This window comes from Heterodontus francisci, chromosome 28 (genome assembly GCF_036365525.1).
Source record: "Heterodontus francisci isolate sHetFra1 chromosome 28, sHetFra1.hap1, whole genome shotgun sequence".
NCBI classification, from domain to species: Eukaryota; Metazoa; Chordata; class Chondrichthyes; order Heterodontiformes; family Heterodontidae; genus Heterodontus; species Heterodontus francisci.
In genome coordinates, this window is record NC_090398.1 from 50860497 (window position 1) to 50869156 (window position 8660).

Genomic DNA, 8660 nt, shown 5'->3' on the forward strand with positions numbered 1-8660 from the left:
CTCTCTGACACTCTCTGACAGCCTCTGAAACTCTCTGAAACTCTCTGACACTCTCTGACACTCTCTGAAACTCTTTGACACTCTCTGACACTCTCAGACACTCTCTGACACTCTCTGACAGCCTCTGAAACTCTCTGAAACTCTCTGACACTCTCTGACACTCTCTGAAACTCTCTGACACTCACTGAAACTCTCTGTCAATCTCTGACACTCTCTGACAGTCTCTGACACTCTGTGACACTCCCTGACACACTCCGAAATTCTCAGAACCCTCTGACACTCTCTTACACTCACAGATACTCTCAGAAACTCTCCGACATTCTCTGACACTCTCAGACACTCTCGGACACTCTCTGATATTCTCTGAAACTCTCTGACACTCTCTGACACTATCTGATACTCTTTGACACTCTCTGACACTCTCAGACAATCTCTGACACACTCTGAAACTCTCTGAAACTCTTTGACACTCTCTGACACTCTCTGAAACTCTCTGACACTCTCTGAAACTCTCTGATACTCTCTGAAGCTCTCTGTAACTCTCTGACACTCTGTGACACTCTCTGAAACTCTCTGACACTATCTGACACTCTCTGAATTTTTCTGACACTCTCTGACCCTCTCTGAAACTCTCTTCAACTCTCTGACACTCTCAGAAACTCTCAGAAACTCTCTGAAACTCTCTGACACTCCCTGACACTCTCTGACACACTGTGACACTCTCTGAAACTCTCTGACACTATCTGACACTCTCTGAAACTTTCTGACAATCTCTGACACTCTCTGAAACTCTCTGACACTCTCTGAAACACTCAAACAGTCTCCGACACTATCTGACAATCTCTGAAAGTCTCTGAAACTCTCTGACCCTCTCTGTAACTGTCTGAAACTCTCTGACACTCACTGAAACACTCTGCAATCTCTCTGATGCTCTCTGACAGTCTCTGACGCTCTCTGACAGTCTGTGACACTCTCTGAAACTCTCTGACACTATCTGATACTCTCAGACAATCTCTGACACTCTCTGAAACTCTCTGAAACTCTCAAACACTCTCCGACACTATCTGACAATCTCTGAAACTCTCTGACACTCTCTGACACTCTGTGTCACACTGTGAAACTCTCTGACACTCACAGAAACTCTCCGACATTCTCTGACACTCTCTGACACTCTGTGACAATCTCAGACATTCTCTGACACTCTCTGAAACTGTTTGAAACTCTCTGACACTCTCTGACAGTCTCAGACACTCTGTGACACTCTCTGACACACACAGAAACTCGCAGAACCCTCTGACACTCTCTTACACTCACAGATATTCTGAGTATCTCTCCGACACTCTCTGACACTCTCTGACACTCTCTGAAACTCTCTGAAAATCTTTGATACTCTCTGACACTCCCAGACAATCTCTGACACTCTCTGAAACTCTCTGAAACTCTCTGACACTCACTGAAACTCTCTGTCACTCTCTGACAGTCTCTGACAGTCTCTGACACTCTGTGACACTCCCTGACACACTCCGAAATTCTCAGAACCCTCTGACACTTTCTTACACTCACAGATACTCTCAGAAACTCTCCGACATTCTCTGACACTCTCAGACACTCTCTGGCACTCTCTGATATTCTCTGAAACTCTCTGACACTCTCTGGCACTCGCTATCACTCTCTGACACTCTCAGTTCTCCCTTTCTCTCTCTGACACTCTCTGACACTCTCAGAGAATCTCTATCACTCTCTTTCTCTCTCTGACACTCTCTGACACTCTCTATCACTCTCTGACTCTCTCTGACACTCTCAGACGCTCTCAGACAATCTCGATCACTCTCTGAAACCCTCTGACACTCTCTATCACTGTTAGAGCCTCTCTGACACTCTCTGACAATCTCAGACGCTCTCAGACACTCTCTTTCACTCTCTGACTCTCTCTGACACTCTCAGACACTCTCTATCACTCTCTACCACTCTCTGACATTCTCTGACAATCTCTGTCACTCTCAGTCACTTGCTGACTCTCTCTGACACTCTCAGACACTCCCTGACACTCTCAGATACTCTCCATCACTCTCTGACACTCTCTGACACTCTCTATCACTCTCAGACACTCTCAGACACTGTCTATCACTCTCTACCACTCTCTGACATTCTCTGACAATCTCTAACACTCTCAGAAACTATCTGACTTTATCTGACACTCTCAGACACTCTCTGAAATTTTCAGACACTCTCTATCACTCTCAGACACTCGCTGACACTCTCTGACATTCTCAGACACTCTCAATCACACTCAGGCAGTCTCAGACACTCTCAGACACTCCCTGGCGCTCTCAGACACTGTCAGACACTCTCTATCACTCTCTGACACTCTCAGACACTCGCTATCACTCTCTGACACTCTCTGACTCTGTCAGACGGTCTCAGGCACTCTCGATCACTCTCTGAGACTCTCTGACAATATCTATCTCAGTCAGACCCTCTCTGACACTCTCTGACACTCTCTGACACTCTCCGACGCTCTCGGACACTCTCAGATACTCTCCATCACTCTGTGACACTCTCTGACACTCTCTATCACTCTCAGACACTCGCTGACTTTATCTGACACTCTCAGACACTCTCTGACACTGTCAGACACTCTCTGAAACTCTCTGACACTCTCTGACACTCTGTGACACACTGTGAAACTCTCTGACACTCTCTGACACGCTGTGACACTCTCTGAAACTCTCGGAAACTCGCTGACAATCTCTGACACACTCAGGATCTCTCAGATCCCTCGGACAATCTCTGACACTCTCTGACACTCTCTGACACTCTCTGACACCATCTGCAGCTCTCAGAAACTCTCAGAAACTCTCTGGCACTCTCTGACACTCTCAGAAACTCTCTGAAACTCTCTGACACTGACTGAAACCCTTTGCCACTCTCTGACACTCTCTGAAACTCTCTGACACTTTCTGACACTCTCTGACACTCTCTGCAACACTCTGACACTATCTGACACTCTCTGAAGCTTTCTGACACTCTCTGACTCTCTCTGAAATTCTCTGAAACTCTCTGACACTCTCAGAAACTCTCAGAAACTCTCTGACACTATCTGACACTCTCTGAAACTTTCTGACACTCTCTGAAACACTCAAAAACACTCCGACGCTATCTGACACACTCTGAAACTCTCCGACATTCTCTGACACTCTCTGACACTCTATGACAATCTCAGACACTCTCTGACACTCTCTGAAACTCTTTGAAACTCTGTGACACTCTCTGACAGTCTCTGACACTCTGTGATACTCTCTGACACACTCAGAAACTCGCAGAGCCCTCTGACACTCTCTTACACTCACAGATACTCTGAGTATCTCTCTGACACTCCCTGACTCTCTCAGACACTCTCTGACACTCTCTGACATTCTCTGAAAATCTCTGAAACTGTCTGACACTCTCTAATACTCTCTGAAAATCTCCGACACTCTTTGACACTCTCTAAAACTCTTTGACACTCTCTGAAACTCTCTGAAACTCTCAGACACCCTCTGACACTCTCTGAAGCTCTCTGAAACTCTCTGACATGCTGTACACGCTCTGAAACTCTCTGTAACTCACTGACAGTCTCTGACACTCTGTGACACTCTCTTACACTCACAGATACTCTCAGAAACTCTCCGACATTCTCTGACACTCTCTGACACTCTCTGACACTCTCAGACACTCTCTGACACTCTCTGATATTCTCTGAAACTCTCTGAAACACTCTGACACTCTCTGACACTCTGTGACACTCTCTGACACACTCAGAATCTCTCTGAACCCTCTGACAGACTCTGACACTCTCTGACACTCTCTGACACTCACAGATACTCTCCGACATTCTCTGACACTCTCTGACACTCTATGACACTCTCAGTCACTCTCTGAAACTCTCTGACACTCTCTGACACTCTGTGACACACTGTGACACCCTCTGACACTCTCTGAAACTCACATATACTCTCAGAAACACGCCGACATTCTCTGACAGTCTCTGAAACTCTCAGACACTCTCTGACACTCTGTGACACTCTCCGACACTCTCTGACACTCTCTGACACTCTGTGACACTCTCTGACACTCTGTGACACACTGTGAAACTCTCTGACTCTCTCTGACACGCACAGATACTCTCAGAAGTTCTGCGACATTCTCTGACACTCTCCGACACTCTCTGACACTCTGTGAAACTGTCTGAAACTCTTTGACAATCTCTGACAGTCTCTGGCACTCTGTGACACTCCCTGACACACTCCAAAACTCGCAGAACCCTCTGACACTCTCTTACACTCACAGATACTCTCAGAAACTCTCCGACAGTCTCTGACACTCTCAGACTCTCTCTGACACTCTCTGATATTCTCTGAAACTCTCTGAAACTCTCTGACACTCTCTGACACTATCTGATACTCTTTGACACTCTCTGACACTCTCAGACAATCTCAGAATCTCTCTGAAACTCTCTGACACTCTCTGAAACTCTCTGAAACTCTCTGACACTCTCTGAAACTCTCTGAAACTCTCTGACACTCACTGAAACACTCTGTCACTATCTGACTCTCACTGACACTCTCAGAAGCTCTCTAAAACTCTCTGACAATCTGTGACACTCTCTGAAACTCTCTGCAATCTCTCTGACACTCTGTGAAACTCTCTGAAACTCTCTGACACTCTCTGACACTCTCTGACACTTTCAAAAACTCTCTGGCAATCTCTGACACGCTCAGACGCTCTCTGAAACTCTCTGACAGTCTCTGAAACTCTCTGACACTCTCTGAAACTCTCTGAAACTCTCCGAAACTCTCTGACACTCACTGACACTCTCTGAAACTCTTTGACAATCTCTGAAACTCTCTGGCACTCTCTGGCACTCTCAGAAACTGTCTGAAACTCTCTGACACTCTCTGAAACTCTTTGACACTCTCTGAATCTCTCTGACACTCTCTGACACTCTCTGAAGCTCTCTGTAACTCTCTGACACTCTGTGACACTCTCTGAAACTCTCTGACACTATCTGAAACTCTCTGAATCTTTCTGACACTCTCTGACCCTCTCTGAAACTCTTTGAAACTCTCTGACACTCTCAGAAACTCTCAGAAACTCTCTGAAACTCTCTGACACTCCCTGACACTCTCTGACACTCTGTGACACTCTCTGAAGCTCTCTGACACTATCTGACACTCTCTGAAACTTTCTGACACTCTCTGACACTCTCTGAAACTCTCTGACACGCTCTGAAACCCGCAAACACTCTCCGACATTTTCTGGCAACCTCTGAAAATCTCTGACACACTCTGATACTTTCAGACACTCTCTATCACTCTCAGACACTCGCTGACACTCTCTGACATTCTCAGACACTCTCAATCACACTCAGGCAGTCTCAGACACTCTCAGACACTCCCTGGCACTCTCAGACACTGTCAGACACTCTCTATCACTCTCTGACACTCTCAGACACTCGCTATCACTCTCTGACACACTCTGACACTGTCAGACGGTCTCAGACACTCTCGATCACTCTCTGAGACTCTCTGACAATCTCTATCTCTGTCAGACCCTCTCTGACACTCTCTGACACTCTCTGACACTCTCCGACGCTCTCGGACACTCTCTTACACTCTCTGACACTCTCTGACACTCTCTGACACTCTCAGATACTCTCCATCACTCTGTGACACTCTCTGACACTCTCTATCACTCTCAGACACTCGCTGACTTTATCTGACACTCTCAGACACTCTCTGACACTGTCAGACACTCTCTGAAACTCTCTGACACTCTCTGACACTCTGTGACACACTGTGAAACTCTCTGACACTCTCTGACACGCTGTGACACTCTCTGAAACTCTCGGAAACTCGCTGACACTCTCTGACACACTCAGAATCTCTCAGAACCCTCGGACAATCTCTGACACTCTCTGACACTCTCTGACACTCTCTGAAGCTCTCAGAAACTCTCAGAAACTCTCTGGCACTCTCTGACACTCTCAGAAACTCTCTGAAACTCTCTGACACTGACTGAAACCCTTTGCCACTCTCTGAACCTCTCTGAAACTCTCTGACACTCTCTGACACTCTCTGACACTCTCTGAAACACTCTGACACTATCTGACACTCTCTGAAGCTTTCTGACACCCTCTGACTCTCTCTGAAATTCTCTGAAACTCTCTGACACTCTCAGAAACTCTCAGAAACTCTCTGAAGCTCTCTGACACTCCCTGAAACTCTCTGACACTCTGTGACACTCTCTGAAACTCTCTGACACTCTCTGACACTCTCTGAAACACTCAAAAACTCTCCGACACTATCTGACACTCTCTGACACTCTCTGAAACTCTCCGACACTCTCTGACACTCTCTAAAACTCTTTGACACTCTCTGAAACTCTCTGAAACTCTCAGACACCCTCTGACACTCTCTGAAGCTCTCTGAAACTCTCTGACATGCTACTCACGCTCTGAAACTCTCTGTAACTCACTGACAGTCTCTGACACTCTGTGACACTCTCTTACACTCACAGATACTCTCAGAAACTCTCCGACATTCTCTGACACTCTCTGACACTCTCTGACACTCTCAGACACTCTCTGACACTCTCTGATATTCTCTGAAACTCTCTGAACCTCTCTGACACTCTCTGACACATTCAGAACCTCTCTGAACCCTCTGACAGACTCTGACACTCTCTGACACTCACAGATACTCTCAGAAACTCTCCGTCACTCTGTGACACTGTCTGACACTCTATGACACTCTCTGACACTCTGTGACACACTGTGAAACTCTCTGACTCTCTCTGACACGCACAGATACTCTCAGAAGTTCTGCGACATTCTCTGACACTCTCTGACACTCTCTGACACTCCCTGACACACTCCAAAACTCTCAGAACCCTCTGACACTCTCTTACACTCACAGATACTCTCAGAAACTCTCCGACAGTCTCTTACACTCTCAGACTCTCTCTGACACTCTCTGATATTCTCTGAAACTCTCTGAAACTCTCTGACACTCTCTGACACTATCTGATACTCTTTGACACTCTCTGACACTCTCAGACAATCTCAGAAGCTCTCTGAAACTCTCTGACACTCTCTGAAACTCTCTGAAACTCTCTGACACTCTCTGAAACTCTCTGAAACTCTCTGACACTCACTTAAACACTCTGTCACTATCTGACTCTCACTGACACTCTCAGAAGCTCTCTGAAACTCTCTGACAATCTGTGACACTCTCTGAAACTCTCTGAAACTCTCTGAAACTCTCTGCAATCTCTCTGACACTCTGTGAAACTCTCTGAAACTCTCTGACACTCTCTGACACTCTCTGACACTTTCAAAAACTCTCTGGCAATCTCTGACACGATCAGACGCTCTCTGAAACTCTCTGACACTCTCTGAAACTCTCTGACACTCTCTGACACTCTCTGACACTCTCTGAAACTCTCCGAAACTCTCTGACACTCTCTGACACTCTCTGAAACTCTTTGACAATCTCTGAAACTCTCTGGCACTCTCTGGCACTCTCAGAAACTGTCTGAAACTCTCTGACACTCTCTGAAACTCTTTGACACTCTCTGACGCTCTCTGAAACTCTCTGACACTCTCTGACACTCTCTGACACTCTCTGAAGCTCTCTGTAACTCTCTGACACTCTGTGACACTCTCTGAAACTCTCTGACACTATCTGAAACTCTCTGAATCTTTCTGACACTCTCTGACCCTCTCTGAAACTCTCAGAAACTCTCTGAAACTCTCTGACACTCCCTGACACTCTCTGACACTCTGTGACGCTCTCTGAAGCTCTCTGACACTATCTGACACTCTCTGAAACGTTCTGACACTCTCTGACACTCTCTGAAACTCTCTGACACGCTCTGAAACACGCAAACACTCTCCGACACTATCAGGCAATCTCTGAAAATCTCTGACACTCTCTGACACTTTGTGACACACTGTGAAACTCTCTGACACTCACGGACACTCTCAGAAACTCTCCGACATTCTCTGACACTCTCTGACACTCTATGACAATCTCAGACACTCTCTGACACTCTCTGAAACTATTTGAAACTCTCTGACACACTCTGACAGTCTCTGACACTCTGTGACACTCTCTGACACACTCAGAAACTCGCAGAAACCTCTGACACTCTCTTACACTCACAGATACTCTGAGTATCTCTCCGATACTCTCTGACACTCTCAGACACTCTCTGACACTCTCTGACAGCCTCTGAAACTCTCTGAAACTCTCTGACACTCTCTGACACTCTCTGAAACTCTTTGACACTCTCTGACACTCTCAGACACTCTCTGACACTCTCTGACAGCCTCTGAAACTCTCTGAAACTCTCTGACACTCTCTGACACTCTCTGAAACTCTCTGACACTCACTGAAACTCTCTGTCAATCTCTGACACTCTCTGACAGTCTCTGACACTCTGTGACACTCCCTGACACACTCCGAAATTCTCAGAACCCTCTGACACTCTCTTACACTCACAGATACTCTCAGAAACTCTCCGACATTCTATGACACTCTCAGACACTCTCTGACACTCTCTGATATTCTCTGAAACTCTCTGACACTCTCTGACACTATCTGATACTCTTTGACACT